This window comes from Rhinatrema bivittatum, chromosome 2 (assembly GCF_901001135.1).
Source record: "Rhinatrema bivittatum chromosome 2, aRhiBiv1.1, whole genome shotgun sequence".
Taxonomy (NCBI): Eukaryota; Metazoa; Chordata; class Amphibia; order Gymnophiona; family Rhinatrematidae; genus Rhinatrema; species Rhinatrema bivittatum.
Genome location: NC_042616.1, coordinates 414,422,563 through 414,438,954, shown reverse-complemented (window position 1 = coordinate 414,438,954; position 16,392 = coordinate 414,422,563). Strand labels below are relative to the sequence as shown.

General features: G+C 46.0%; 1 protein-coding gene across 1 annotated transcript in view; it reads left to right on the top strand.

Moving 5' to 3' along the window:
- Positions 1 to 898: 898 nt before the first annotated feature.
- Positions 899 to 16,392, top strand: part of SLC16A8 (solute carrier family 16 member 8) — a 57,097-nt gene continuing 41,603 nt past the window's right edge. Inside the window, exon 1 of the mRNA XM_029590153.1 lies at positions 899 to 1,476. The gene's annotated coding sequence lies outside the window, so the exon portion shown is untranslated. The remainder of the gene's footprint in view (positions 1,477 to 16,392) is intronic.

Sequence of the window (16,392 nt, the reverse complement as noted above, 5' to 3'; positions counted from 1 at the left end):
AAATTACAAGAGCTGATTTTACTGGAGAGAAGCGAGGATATATATATATATATTCCGCAGACTGGATCCGCAGACTGGAGAGAAGCGAGGATAATTTATATATATATATATATATATATATATATATATATATATATTCCGCAGACTGGATCCTCAAGCAGGGATACCCAAACCTTTTGTGAAGAAGGCCACATAACTTCTTTTCTCTCACACCTCCTCTCAATCCTTCCTCTCTTCCCAGCATCTCTCCTCTCCCCTTCAGCCTATCACCTCTCCCCTCCTGGCAGAAAGAAGCGGTTCTCTGTGCCTCCCTGCTTAGCAGCAGCTCGAGTGGCAGCGTTGGCCTTCCTGCCCCATGGCACCTCTAAAGACTCCCTTCTTGGCAAGCGCCTGAGCAGCAGCTCTGGCCTCCATCCTCCAGTGCAGCTCCAGTTGTGGCCTCTGGCTTTGGCAGCGGATCCTTCCTGCTCCTGCGGCAGGGGCACGTGGCAGTGGCTGCAGCACACAGGCGCCCGCTGCTCTCATAATATTTTGCTCCACGTGTGGCTCGGGTCCGGTTCCTGCACATGTCACACTGTCGGACCTTTAGGGGGCGGAGATGCCCCCGAGGCTATGTTTATGACACACTAGGGGGTGACAAATCAGTTTAAACTGATTGGATTTATCTGTGAAAATTGGTTTAAACTGAAAACGAAGCATCCTAAATATGCACTAAGGTATTTCTTCCATTTTTTTTTCCCCCAGTCAGAAAAATGATCAGTATTTCTGGCTCTGTGCTCTCCTTCTTACCATGCTGGAATGACAACATTATCACAGTTCAGGGAGTAAAGAGGAGGAGGGAGAGAGGAGGGGGGGGGAGACCATGACATCAGAAAGACAGGTTCCCCAGACTTGCTTGCAGCTCTCGCCAGCTGCACCGACAAGAGGCAGATTGCCAGTTAAATTCTGACCCCGGCAGATGGTGCAGGAGGAGGGCCACCCCCTACCCACCCGAGCAAAAGCTTCTTAAAAGAAGAAGAGATGCGGATCGTGCTAAATCAGCACCTGTGAGCCGAAGGTCTGAGCAACAGCTCGAGGATTGCAGGAAGGTCTGCCCAGGTTACAGCTCTGACCTGGCAGCCGGGGCAGAAGCTGCTTCCGAGACCACATCCAGGCCTGGATTCCAGAAGCAAAAGACTGAAGGCTTCATCGTAAGAACTCCCCTCCTTCACAAGGAAGAGTCTGCACCCGAGGTGCTCCTTCCACCCTCTCAACAGGTGTGGCATTCTTGGGGGGGCAAAGCCGGGGACTGTGAGGAGACCAGAGAGGAAGGGGAGACCTGAAGGAGGACAATGGAGTGAGGCGCAGGGACTGCTCGGGGTAAGACAGTCCCAGTCCTGTCTCGGGGCAGAGGCAACGCTGACAGAGAAAAGAACAAGGGGACTGCACCTGTCTTTAAGCAAAGGGGAAGGAGTCCTCATCTGCCTGCTCTTCAAGGTATGTCTTTAAGTCTCATTCACGAGGGGGCCGATGCAGTAAAGTGCACGTAAAAAAATGTGCGTCCAAACCGTGCGCCCACGTTCACGTCTCGTGGGCGCCCGACGCAAGAGGTAAATGAGTCGCCGTGCTGAAAGGGACACGCGCCAGAGACAGTTTGTGCGTCCCTAGCGCGTCCTTGGCATCGGGCCCCCAGGAAACGTGGCTGTGTGCGGGTTAGGAAAGCGCTCGCTCAATGCGAGCGTCCGTTTTATCCTGCTGCCGGCACAATGTACGTGCACAAGGATACACGACCTGGAGCCTGTATACGGTGCACCCAGAATTTTTTTTTCCCCCTGGGGCAGCACCTGAGAAAGCAGGATTTTTTTTTTTTTTTTGTGAGCCCTCGACGTGCAGCGAGGCTTAACGACAGCTTCGGGGCCGGGCGCGCTGGGTGAGCGATAACTTATCGCGTAGATTTACATGTGATGAGTGGACGCGAAAACACGCGTCCACTCATCACATGTAAATCTACGCGGGATTTACATGTGACGCGTGGACGCGTGTTTTCGATGCGCTGATCCCCTTATTGCATCGGGGGGGGTTATGGATGCGCCTCCAAAACGCGTGACCAAGCGCTCATGAAGCTGGGCGCCGGGCCGGGCATACTTTATCACATCAGCCTGGATGTGTTTTCTGTAGAGACCCTCACAACTGCCTGAGGCAGCTATCCTAGGAAAGATGTTAATGGTAAAAGTGGGGGGGGGGGGGGGGGGGGGGAGAGTTGTTCCTTGACTCACGAATCCCAGAAACCCGCACTTCCCCAGGAAAGATGTTCTGATTTTCCTGTGCTAGAAGCCACCGTCTCTGCAAACATAAGTTATTCCCTCAGCATCAGACCTGTTACTGCCGTTAAGAATGGGCAAATGCCTTCTATTTCTGCTCCTCAGAGCGTGCACGGCGGTATCAGCCTCCCAAGAGCTGAGTTTTGAAGCACGGTAACTGCTAGAGCTATTTGGATGCAGTTATTTTGCAGCACCTCAGCGTGCCAGATTACTATTTTAGGAGTCGCTCCAATGCGTAATTAACTCCCCCTTTCTGTACAATGCACCTTTCCAGTTCCAGCACAGAATGCCGCTCAGCATGAGACATTCAGGGGCAGCCCTTAACCAAACGCTTCTAAAATCCGAAATGGCTCTGAGAATGATCTCATTTTTAACCTGATTTCTTTTCTTATCAATGCCCAAAATTGGCTCCCCCTCCCCCCCCCCCCCTCCTTTTAAATACATCCATAATAAATTCATCTTTATTATCCCTTGTGATACCTGTTTTTCAAGTCATTTTTGGTTACTCTGTACTTTCTTGAAAATTAAGTAGAATTTAATTTGTTACTTTTGAGGGGTGCTTTTTGACACTTTTCAGCACATGCAACTAGGTTTTTGTAACCAGCACTACTAACTGAAAATAGTTTTCTGAAATAGAAAAGAGAGAGCCAACTTTCAACCATCAAATTTCCGAACACTGTGAGATGTTGTTTAATAGCTTCCCTGACGGGGTTTATGCACATGTGACTTTTCTTGCCTCTCCTCACCATTAGACTGTAATAGCAGATAAGGACCCTTCTAGTCTGCCCAGTTTACTGCCTGCAACAGTGCTATAGACCCCAGCCGATCTCTGACTTGTCCATTTCTTTGCAATTAATGATCCTCTGTACGTGTCCTCTCTTGTACTTGTCCTCCACTACGAGGCCGTTCCATGCATCCACCACCCTTTCTATGAAGAAATATTTTCTAATATTACTCCTGAGTCTCATATTATGGCAGCTAGGTCTCAAACTGTTTTATTCCAAAAAAAGGTTTGCTTTAACTAGCCCGGGGCCAAGCTACTACTTTGTAAAAACTCTAGACCTCTGATTAAATCCTGGACTGATGTCTACGCAAGTGACACAAAATAAATGTACCCAACACACCGTGAAGACAGAGCAGCGACCAAAGGGAACACTGTAGGGAGAGGGTCTCTTCTCCCAACATCTCGCCTCTTCCTATCCTCCTTCCTCCAGCATCTTCACTTTTCTCATCCCCTTTCTCCCAACAACTCCTCCCAGTCCTTCCCCTCTTCCATTGTCTCCCCTCTTTCCAGCATTTCTCCTCTCTCCTCCGTGTCTCAGCTCTCTCCCTCCCCCAATTGTCTTTCTTACTTTCATGTCCTCCCCCAGGCCCTCTCAGCAGTGTCCCCCTCTCCCCTCCTCCCAGAAAGACATGGTTCCCTGTGCCTCCCTGCTTAGCAGCAGGTCCAGTGGCAGCTTTGGCCTCCCTTCCCAACCTGCAGCTGGAGGGCTAAAATCCTGATATTTCCAAACATTTTACCCCTCTTCCTTTTTTTCCTTACAATACCCCAAAAATCCATAGTATCCGAGATTGCTAAAGTCCCTTCCATATGCACTGGTTCCCAAAAGCTTCATTCATAAACACTCACTAATTTTATAAAAACAATGGGCCGGATTTTAAAAGGGTTATGCGCGTAGCCCTTCTAAAATGGCCCTGCGCACACCGAGCCTATATTGCATAGGCTTCTGGCGCGTGCAAAGCCCCGGGATGCTCGTAAGTCCCGGGGCTTTCTTGGGGTGGGCGAGTCGGGGGCGTGACGCGGTCTGCACATCATCGGGGGCGTGTCGGGGGCGTGACGCGGTCGACGCGTCATCCAGGGGCGGTACCATGGGCGTGGTTTCGACCTAGGAGCGTTTCGGGGGGCGTGGCCCCGGCCTCCGGACCAGCCCCCTGACCGGAACATGGCGCGCAGCAGCCGGCCCAAGTGCGCGCAAAGTTACGCATGCTTCGAGCAGGCGTAACTTCTGCGACAAAGGTAGGGGGTGGGTTAGGTAGGGGAAGGGAGGGGAAGGTGGGGGGAGGTGGAGGGAATGGGCAGCGGAGGGAACGGGCAGCGCGCGCAGGGCTCGGCGTGTGTAAGTTGCACAAATGTGCGTATCTTATAAAATCCTGCGTACTTTTGTTCGCGCGCGCGTAGATTTAGAAAATCTACCCCAATGAGTCTGATATTCCAAAAAAGCCGGGTCCCTAAATTAGGCTCCTAAGTCACGTACCTAATTCAGCCAAATTTAGGAGCCTAATGTTTTCAACTGAAAATTCTCATAAATTCAAGGGCCTAGAATTTAGGTTCATAACTTTAGTCCTGCTGTTCATTTGCCCAGATTTAGGAGCCTAAATTAAGTGCCTAGTTCTGAAAATCAGTGCTAAGCTGTTCATTTTGTTTCCCCACCTAACTCCGCCCCATAGCCATTCACTTTTCAGGCTCCTAAATTAAGATCCTAATGGAACTAAGGTCCTAGATTTAGACACTTAGCCATAGTAAATTTTCAGAAGGGCCAATTTAGGTGCCTAACTCCAAAAGTTAAAAGCCCAATATTCATACGCCAGACAGCTGGATAAGTAGGACTAATCCAGTTTATCTAGCGACCACATAATATCCGGTTACATTAGTGGCTGCTAGGTAGCCAGATGTGTCACTTATTTGGCTATATGGCTAGCTGGCTAACTTGGGGGCGGGCAGTGGGCGGATTGGGGCAGCGCTACTTAGCCAGATAAATAATCCTGTTAAGTGGGGATACTGAGCCTTAGCCGGATAAGTTAATCAGCGAAGTCTAGTCCTGCAATTGAGCATGTCTAGACCTAGCTGGATAACACTTATCCGGCTAAGTAGCACTTTATACACAGATATTCGACAGCATAGCCGTGCTGCTGAATATCCTTGTAACTTAGCCGGATTAGTGTTATCCGGCTTAAGCAGCTTAAGCCGGTCAAGACTTGAATATCTACCCCTAGGACCCTAAATCCTTTAAAAAGTGTCCCCTTTCATCGCCATCTAAATGCTTTCTCGGCCCACGGGGGGGGGGGGGGGGGGGGGGGGGGAGCAGAAAATCTGAGCTGGGAATCAAACCCTTGTCTTCCTTCATGACAGTGTCTAGCCAGTGCCTCTAAACCAACATAGCCTTTACTGAGGCACTTGTTCAATACTGACAATCTGACAGATGATATATTTACTCCTTGGTAAAAGCCATAGTAGTAAAAATAAATAAATAAATAAACAAATAATTCAGACATCATGTGTGTAGTCTCTCATCTCTGAGACTGGGGTCCCAGCTATTTCCCTTTTGAAAATAGGGACTCCCTGAGCCATGCAGCTAGAGACTCCCTCCAATTTAGGGTTCCCAAATCTAATGGATGCTTCCACTGCCCTCTCTTTTAGTTTCTGTGTTGTACTGGAAGGGCTCATCTGTGTGTCTGTAGGCTACCTGGAAGAAACAATAGGAGGGGAGAAGCTGAATTAGGGAGCAGAGTGGCTTTATTCTTCTCTGCTACTACTGCTCGAGCCTCTGCCTCATGTCTCCCCACTCTTGTTCTCTGTAAGCTGCCTGGGATGGGAGAGGCAACAGCAGGCAGCAGAGAGCTGTTCTCTGCTGAGAGAGGCACAAACCTTGGGTGCCTACGTCTAGGGAGGGGGTCCAGTAGTGGGCTTAGTCTTGGGGGGGGGGGGGAGCAGATAGAAAGAGACCAGTTGAATCTTCAAAGGAGTTACACATGCAAATGTAACATACTAGTGTAGCAATTTTCAAAAGTCATTTAACCACATTAAATGCACTTACAAGATAAATCCTATGGACAATTCAATGGCATATATGCAGCAATTTTCAAAAGCCCGCTTACACGGGTAAAGTGCATTTACATGTGTAAAACCCAGTTTTAAGCACGTAAATGATTTTGAAAATCAGGCCCTAAGTGTGTGAGAGAGCAGGGGAAGGGGAGAGAAGAGAGAAAGCTGATGCACGCATCCCTTCCCCCAAACCACACCGAATTTCAGGTTGACCACAACTGATACGTTTCCAGGTATGGCATTTCATTGCAGAGAGGTGACTTAGTGGGGAAAGGGTTGCTGTTTCAGACTAAGCATAAACGCCATGCACTGGAAATGTAATCGGATCTGGCAGTGTCCTCTGAAGTGGGGTAGGTGCTAATCTCATTCATGAAAAGGAAAAAAAACAACTGGTATAGAGAACATGTGAATGTTTCCTATATTTTTTTTGACCCTAGGCAGCTTTCTCTGTTTTTAGGTGATAAAATTGTTTCTAAGGGCAAGACTTCGTGTTCCAGAATTCCCAGGGGACTTCTCTCTACCTTGAATCCTCTTAGAATGAATTAATGGCCTCTCCTTATCCTCTTTTTTTTTTTTTTCTCCTTTTTCCACTATTTTGGTGTAATTTCTTGGGCGTTTGCTTTTTTCTTGTTCATAATGGGGCAGATTTTCAAAGGGTTACGCGCGTAAGATATGCGCTCAACCCCCGAAAAGCTGCCTCTGCCTGCCCCTGCGTGCGCCGAGCCTATCTTGCATAGGCTCAGCGGCGCGCACAAGCCCCGGGACGCGCGTTTGTCCCGGGGCTTGCAAAAAGGGGCAAGGCGTGGGCAGTCCAGGGCGGGGCATGGCCTGAGCCTCCAGGCACAGCAGCCATTTGCTGCTGTGCCTGGGATCGCGGCCCGGCCGTTGGCCGGCACACGTAAGTTTGCCTGCCGGAAGAAAAGCATAACTTCTTCAACAAAGGTAAGGGGGGGGTTCTAGGAAGCCTGGGGAGCGGGTTAGGTAGGGGAAGGTGCGGGGGGGAGCGGAAGGAAAGTTCCCTCCGAGGCAGGCTGCGCGGCTCAGTGTGCGCAAGTTGCACAATTGTGCACCCCCTTTGCGCATGCCGACCCTGGATTTTATAACATGTGTGCGCATGGCTGCGCACACATGTTATAAAACTGGGCGTAGATTTGTTCGTGCCGGGTTGCGCAAACAAATCTGCACCCGCGCGCAGCTTGTAAAATCTGCCCCTATATGTGACCAAAGTTCTTGAGAAGACACATACGTTTCCCCTGACGAAGCCCAAACGGGCGAAACGAGGGTGCCTTGTAGGGAATGTGAACACCGGACCATGAACATCATCGGGTACCAGAATATGAGATCATAAATAAATTTTGAGAATGGTGGTAATTTTAGACATGTAAATAACATCGGGCATGTGAAATAAATATCAATATGGGAAAGTGAACCTCTTTGAACAGGACTGGGAGCGTTGATAATATTGGGCATGTGATTCTTATCAGACAGATGATAAAGAAAGAAAGAAAGGGAGTAGATACATATGTAAAAGATAGTGTGGTTCATATTAGCATTGTTAAAGGTATATTTTTGAATGTGAATATTATTGGGTATTATTATGGGAATGGGAATATCTTTGAATGCGTATGTTATAGAAGATGTGAATATTAGCACTTATGTGAAACATAAGTATTTAAACATGTATAAATGTATGAACATCGCTGTGCACCATGGAGTGATTACAAATGTATTATATACACCATTCCTTTCCAAATAATTCCTAACATTCTGTTTGATTTTCTTGACTGTCACTGCACCCTAAGCTGATGATTTTAAAGTATTGTCCATGATGATGTCCATGGGTGGTGACTCTTAATGTAGAAGCTAACATCGTGTAACTGAAGTCTGGATTATTTTTCCCTGTGTGCATCACTTTGGACGTTCACATGGCAGATTCTCTCATTACCGAAATCATTGGGATGGGAAGTTCAGGGAGGAATCACTGCGGTGTGTGGGACCCTGCCCAGATTTTTCCCTCTCCCCTTTGCTTTCTGTGTCTGTCTCCCCTCACTCCTCAGCCTGCAATGATTTTCTCTTTACAGGGCCTTCTGACCCGACTGCAGCAGGAGCTTCAGCAATGCACAGCATGGGACCTGTGAGCTAGCACACATGCTCACAGACCCTGTGGTGCTCCGCCCCTCGCATGGATTTTCTTGGTAACAGGAAGCCAGTGCTGCAGTTGGGTCTGTCAACGTGTGTGCTGGCTCACAGGCCTCACGCTGTCATAATGTCATAATGCCTCTGTATCGCTCCATGGTGAATACTGTGTACAATTCTGGTCGCCGCATCTTAAAAAAGATATAGTTGCGATGGAGAAGGTACAGAGAAGGGCTACCAAAATGATAAAGGGGATGGAACAGCTCCCCTATGAGGAAAGGCTGAAGAGGTTAGGGCTGTTCAGCTTGGAGAAGAGACGGCTGAGGGGGGATATGATAGAGGTCTATAAAATAATGAGAGGTCTTGAAAGTGTAGATGTAAATTGGTTATTTACACTTCCGGACAATAGAAGGACTAGGGGGCACTCTATGAAGTTAGCAAGTAGCACATTTAAGACTAATCGGAGAAAGTTCTTTTTCACGCAACGCTCTGGAATTTGTTGCCAGAGGATGTGGTTAGTGCAGTTAGTGTAGCTGGGTTCAAAAAAGGTTTGGATAAGTTCTTGGAGGAGAAGTCCATTAATGGCTATTAATCAAGTTTACTTAGGTAATAGCCACTGCTATTAATTGCATCAGTAACATGGGATCTTCTTGGTGTTTGGGTAATTGCCAGGTTCTTATGGCCTGGTTTGGCCTCTGTTGGAAACAGGATGCTGGGCTTGATGGACCCTTGGTCTGACCCAGCATGGCAATTTCGTATGATCTTATGTTCTTAGCTGAAGTTCCTGGTGCATTTAGAAGGCTTGGATGACAGCAGCATTGGCAACTCTCTGGTACCTATCAAAATTTGGCACCAGAGTCAGTTGTTTTTGTTACTATGCCAAATTGCAGCCTGCCTATATGCTGGGTAGCCATTCTGCTTCTCTATTATATTCTGCAGGATCCCCATTGTAACCTCCTTCTTGGCCAGGGGTCCCAGCGTCAGAGAGCACTGAATGTATTTTGCTGAAAGATTCCCCTGTTAAAAGATAGAACACATTTCCAGACACCTCTGAACTCTTAGTTAACCTCCCACTGCTGGAAGAGACTTCATTTTAAAACATAAACCAAAACCACACTCTGATATACTCTAGTGGCCAAACAGGGACCACATCATATAAATTTCTCCAGAAATTTTCTGTTTCAGCTTTGCTTGATGGTGTTTTAACTGCAGTAATGTTCTTCCTCAGTTCCCTATAGAATTGCTTTGGGTTCTGTCTAAATATTTTGTTTTGATGTCCCACCATTCTATTTTCTTAATATTTCTTCTGCTTTTGTGCTTCTGCTGCTATTTTCAATTTTTTTATTAGTGTATATGAATTTAAGATCTTCTGTTAGTGCAGCGTGTTTCAACTTCAAATTTTGAATTTTCCTCATTGTTTTTGATGTCCTCAATCCTTTCAGGTACTCATCTACCAGTGACACTTCTGCACACAATGAATTTATTTTTCCTTTATATAATTTTTTCAGGTGTAGGACCCCATTGGGATCCCTCCTAAAGTACAGTTTTGCAGAAAGACTAGGCAAGTAGAGGAGAATTAGAGGAGCATGCCATCTATTTCACAGAAACTCTTCCCCCTTGTAAGGCTGTTGCAGTGGTTGCTGCTAGTTGCTATATAAGGTCAACCAGAAATGATGCAGTAATATTTAGTGTGCACAATAAAAAAAAAATGTCCTCTATAGGATAGAAACATAGAAACATAGAAATGATGGCAGAAGAAGACCAACGGCCCATCCAGTCTGCCCAGCAAGCTTTCGCACTTTTTTTTTCTCATTCTTATCTGTTACTCTTGGCCCTTAGTAACCTTTTTGGTACTGTTTCCCTTCCCCCCTCCATAATGTAGGGAGCAGTGTTGGAACTGCATCTAAGTGAAATATCTAGCTTAATTAGTTAGGGATAGTAACCACCGCAATAAGCAAGCTACACCCATGCTTGTTTACCCCGACTATGTAATTCAGTTCTTGTTGGTTGTTGTCTGTATATAGATCCACTTTTTTTCATTCCCCCTTGCCATTGCAGCAGAGAGTAATATGCATTGAAAGTGAAGTATCAAACTTTCTCCCTTGCCGTTGAAGCAGAGAGCTGTGCTGGATGTGCATGAAGTATCAGTCTTTCTCCCTTGCCGTTGAAGCAGAGAGCTATGCTGGATATGCATTGAAAGTGAAGTATCAGGCTTATTTGGTTTGGAGTAGTATCCACTGTAACAAGCAAGCTACTCCCTGCTTTTTTGTAAATGGAGATCCTTTTTTTTTTTCCCACATTACCTCTTGCTGTTGAAGCTTAGAACAATGTTGGAGTCGCATTAACTGTGCATGTTTATTCAATAAGGGTATTATCTTTGGTAGTAGCCGACATTCCCTTGAGCCACCCACTCTTCTAGACTTTATGGATCCACAGTGTTTATCCCACACCCCTTTGAAGTCTTTCACAGTTCTGGTCTTCATCACTTCATCCGGAAGGGCATTCTAGGCATCCACTACCCTCTCCGTGAAGAAATACTTCCTGATATTGGTTCTGAATCTTCCTCCCTGGAGTTTTAAATTATGACCCCTGGTTCTGCTGATTTTTTTCCAACAGAAAAGGTTTGTCATTATTTTTGGATCATTAAAACCTTTCAAGTATCTGAAAGTCTGTATCATATCACCTCTGTTCCTCCTTTCCTCCAGGGTGTACATATTTAGATTCTTCATCCCTCCTCATAAGACTTTCGATGAAGACCATCCACCTTTTTGGTCGCCCTTCTTTGGACTGCCTCCATCCTGTCTCTGTCCCTTCGTAGATACAGTCCTTGGAACTGAGCACAGTACTCCAGGTGAGGCCTCACCAAGGACCTGTACAACGGAAAAATCACTTCCCTTTTCTTACTCGATATTCTTTGTTCTATGCAGCCCAGCTTTCGCCTTGTCACATTGTTTTGCTGACTTCAGATCATTAGACACTATCACCCCTAGGTCTCTCTCCTGCTCCGTGGACATCAGCCCTTCACCCCCCACCGAATACAGTTCTTTCGGATTTCCACACCCCACATGCATGACTCTGCACTTCTTGGCATTGAATAGTCACATCATTAACAAGCATGGGAACCCGGAAAAGCATGGGCTAAACAACGTGACCAAATTTCTTACCAATGGGAAATTAAGAAGTGTGATAATTCAAATCTAAGCATGCTTAGTTCTGTTTCCTCTTTCTTGCTTCCAAAGGGCATACAAGTAAGCCTGGGAAGTGGGAGAACTACTAGTCTCCAAGAGAGGAACTGAAAGGAGAAGAGTGTCATGAAAGCTAACCTGAGTGTATGCTTTTAGTCATCTGTCTTCTGTGTTAAGGGTCATCATAGAATTATGTGACAACACGTGGTTGGAAATAAAAGGGGGAATGGAAGGGGGGTAATCAGGGAAGATTCTGGCTACCCTGACTCAGAAGGGCACCAGTATCTGACCATTCCTGCCTCTGTGACCACCCTTTAGTGTAGACATCAAAATGGCTGGACCACACAATCCTCTTATGCCTCAAAGCTCACAGAAATGAGTTCTGTACCAAAACAATTGGTGAGCTCGTAGAAGCTTTTAAGGCTCATATTGCTCCTTCAATCTCACATCTCTGAATGCCTACTGTTGTCTTTGGCCACACTAGTGATGCCAATGACAGCAAAGATTTTTGCCCTCTGCTAACCTATTGCTTGGAAATACATCTGTGGTATGTAAAGGCAGATTTATTTTTGAAGTGCTCAGTTATGTGTTGGTCTGTCACTTTCTTCTCTCTCTCTCTTTCTCTTCCTCTCTTCCATGTCTCCTCTGTCTGGTGGTGCTCCCTTTTTTTGTGACAAGCCGGGAGGCTTGGCCCTGCAAAATATCTGCTGCTCATGGACAAGCTTTTAAATGCCTTTTAGTGCTCATTTGATCAGACTAATCACAGCAAAGATAGCAATGATCCTGACAAGGAGTCTGTTCGTTTACATACCATTATATTTGGTAATATAGTAAATGATGGCAGATAAAGACAAAAATGGACTTTCCAGTCTGCTCAGCAAGGTTTTGTAACTGCTGCTCCGTGCAGGTACCCTAAGGGTAATGGGCCAATCCCAGCTCTACAGGCAGGTGATGGTCAGACTTTCCCCTTCCAACTTTATTTATTCATGCTTTCTTGCAGTGCACAGTGGGCCTGTTCCATGCATAGGAGCACAAGAGTGGACTGCCTCTGTCCTTCCACCATCATAAGTGAACTTGATCAGATTTTGTTGAATGTAACATCCAGATAGCTAAACTATATGTAGAGACCTTCGTTTTCAGTTTTTAATTTATTTAGCCTGGGAATCTCAGTGTGATAGCCAAAAAAAATCAGTGGAAAAAAATGACTTTCAGAATTCTGAAAGGGGATTGGTTCTTTCACTGACAGCTGACAGTGGAGGGACCAATCCACTGTCAGTGAGTGAGCAGCCCTGCCAGAGGAAGTAAGATTTCTCTGGTTGGAGCTGCCTGGGGGTGGGGGTGGAGGGGATTTTGGATGGCACAAGGTAAGAGGGAGTTCCGGAAGGACCAAATTGTTTTTAAGGTGAGAGTGGGGGTTTGGGAAGGGATGCTCCCCACTGGCCAGACCCGAGCCCAGCCTGACACGACATGACTTTATTTCCTGCTTTTGTTTCTACCGTAGGAAGCTTAATGCCTGTTTTTGACTAACAGGAGGTTGGACTGGCACCCTAGGAAGCCAATCCAGTTATTACCCTACAATGCAAGTAGGTGCTCTAGTAGGCAGCCTTCCTACTAGTACACCTCATTGTATTATAGAGTAATAGCAGAGTCATGCATTTGGGGGTGCATTAATCCAAAAGAAATGTATATGATGGGGGATGAAAGACGGATGTGCACAGACCAAGAGCAGGATCTTGGAATAATAGTATCTGAAGATCTGAAAATGGCAAACCAATGCTAACACCAGAAGAATGCTGGGCTGCATAGAGAGAGGAATAACCAGTAAGAAAAAGGAGGTGAGAATCCTCCTGTACAGTCCTTGGTGAGGCCTCTCCTGGAGTACTGAGTTCAGTTCTGGAGTCCATATCTCAAAAGGGACAAAGTCAGGAAGGAGGCGACCAAAATGGTATGGGGTCTGTATTGGAAGACCCATGAAGAGAGGCTGAAGGATCTGAATATGTATGCCCTGAAAGAGAGGAGGTGCAGGGGAGATATGGTACAGACCTTCAGATACCTGAAAGGTTTTAATGATACACATACTTTGAACTTTTTCCGTTGGAAAGAAAACAATAGAACTAGGGGTCACAAATTGAAACTCCAGGGGGGAAGACTCAGAACCAACGTCAGGAATTATTTCTTCACAGAGAGGATGATGGAGGCCTAAAATCCCCTTCCGGAGGAGGTGGTGAAGATGAAAATAGTCAAAGAATTCAAAGGGGCATGGAATAAACACTATGGATCTCTACAGGCTAGAGATGAAAATGAGAAAAGCATGCAGAGAGGTAACTTGCTGGTGCGGTAGTTACTATCCTTAACAAAAGGCATGGAGATAACTACCCTTAACCAATATGACTTTTGGATTCTAATGCAACTGCAACAATGCGCCCCACTTCAGTGACAGGGGAAAAGGTCAATAGGATACAGAGAACAACCAAGAGGGCCAGACTTCTAAGGTCTGGGGTACTGATATGCAGACATAAGGGAAAAAGGACAGGATTGCTTCTACGGCCAAGTCCATAAGCAATGTATGTCAAGAAGCACTGTCTACATTTTCAAGAAAGCTCATCACCCAGTAAAAAGATGTTGCTAGCTGCAATTTTTATGGGTATAGACATAGAAACATAGAAAATGATGGCAGAAAAGGACCAAACAATCTATCCAGTCTACTTAGCAAGCTTATGGTAGCATCTGCTGTGCCATTCAGGTCACCCCCTTACTTAGTTTCCTAAACCGTCAAAGCCAGGGCCCTTGTTGGTTGCTTGAGTCCAGTTCCCTGTTACCTCTTGCCGTTGAAGCAGAGAGCAATGTTGGAGTTGCATACAAATTATCAGGCATGTTACCCCCATGCTTATTTGTTTTCCCTCCATGCTTATTTGTTTTCCCAGACCATAAAATTGAATGTCCTTGTTGGTTGCTCTCTGAATCTAATTCCCCTTTTCCTCTTTTCCCTCTGCCATAAAAGCAGAGAGCAATAATGGAGTTGCATCAACAGTATGAAGGCTTATTGGTAACCATTTCACTAGCAAGTTACCCCCATGCATTCTTTTCTTCATTTCCATCCTCTAGTCTTTAAGGATCCACATGCCCCTTTCAAATCTTTCAATGTCTTTGTCTTCACCACCTCCTACGGAAGGGCATTCCAGGCATCCACCACCCTCTCCATGAAGAAATATTTCCTGATGTTGGTTCTGAGTCATCCTCCCTGGAATTTCATTACATGACCCCTAGTTCTACTGATTTCTTTCCAATGGAAAAGGTTTGTCGATTGTGCATCATTAAAATATTTCAATTATCTGAAGATCTGTATCATATCTTCCCTGTACCTCCTCTCCTCCAGGGTGTACATATTTAGGTCCTTTAACCTCTTCTCATTAGCCATTTGATGGAGACCCCTAACATTTTTGTTGCCGTTCAACATATCTATGACAATGCCTGGATCCTTTTCCTGGGTGGTGACTCCCAATGTGGAACCTTGCATGGTGTAGCTGGGTACTTGCCAGGAACCTGTAGCCTGCATTGGCCACTTTTGGAAAAAGGATACTGGGCTTGGTGGACCCTTGGTCTGACCCAGTATGGCATATCTTATGTTCTTATAGTTTGGATTGCTCTTCTCTACATGCATCACTTTGCACTTGTCCACATTAAATGTTATCTGCCATTTACACGCTCAGTCTCCCAGTCTTGTAAAGTCCTCTTGCAATTTCTCACAATCCTCTTGTGATTTAACAACTTTAAATACTTTTGTGTCATTGGCAAATTTGATCACCTCACTCGTCGTTCCCATATCTTAAGTCATGTATGAATATGTTTTCTATTAACAGTTGCACAATGACCTGATTTGCTCAATGTTAATATCTAGTACAAAATCTGAAATGCAGATCATGTTTTCTTTACATTATTCTGTGTTCACCAAGAGCATTTATGGATGAGGTGGAAGAGATGTTTGCCCCTGTAATGACTGTGCTTTGTAAGTGCAAACAATATTTAAAAAGATGACAACTGTCCCATGATATATCAGGAAAGCATCCAGTGACACAGAAAATCAGGATCTGCCCGGGGTGTTTTCAGCGCATGACACTGCCACCTGGCAAAGAATGCGCAGAGCTGGAGTCGCCCCATGGCTACGTGTGTCTGAATCCTGGGAACCAATCAATTTCAGCTGCTGGTACCAGTCACTTATGTACGTTCCCGGAGTTTGTACTTTTTATTTCATCTGAGTTTCAAGGCGGTCAGTTCTGTTTTCTTACCTTTTTCTTCTTCTTTTTTTTTTTAATGTACTGCATGTTTCTCACCGCACAAACAGCATCTGGGGAAAACCAAATGCTGGCTCTCACCTAAGGAGAGAGTGACTGAGGCGCCACGAAGCAGCCCCAACTTGGAGAAACAGGAGAGGGCGGGAGAGTAAGCCCAAGGACTGTGGTAGAGTTGCTGGGATGTGTTGGGTTTTGTTGTTCTTGCTATTGGTAATCTTGCTCTGTGCGCCTTACCCAGACCACTTTCAGGCTGGCTAGGAGCTCTCGAAAGAATGCAGTCTGGCAGAAGTGCATTCCGAACTGGTCACTGGCCTAATAAGACAACAAAAAAAGAAAGTTTCCTGGTAAATCTGCTGTAAAATCCAGCTGGTGCCCAGTTAGAGAGCTAATATTTCATGTTGGGGGGAGGAAGGGCCGAGGTATCAGGTTAGGTTGGGTGCGAAAATTCCAATACTTTTAGCGGGAATACAGGGGGAGGGGGGTGTCTCTCTCCCTTGATGTCTTTCAATTTCCCCCAACTCTCTCTCTCTACTCTCTTTTCACTTTCTTCCTCACGCCGCCTTCCCTCTTCTCTCCTGCTGCTCCCCTCTTATTCCAGCCCTCTCTTCTCTCTTCCAGTTCCTCACGCATCTTTCGTCCATCTCTCTTGGGTGTGG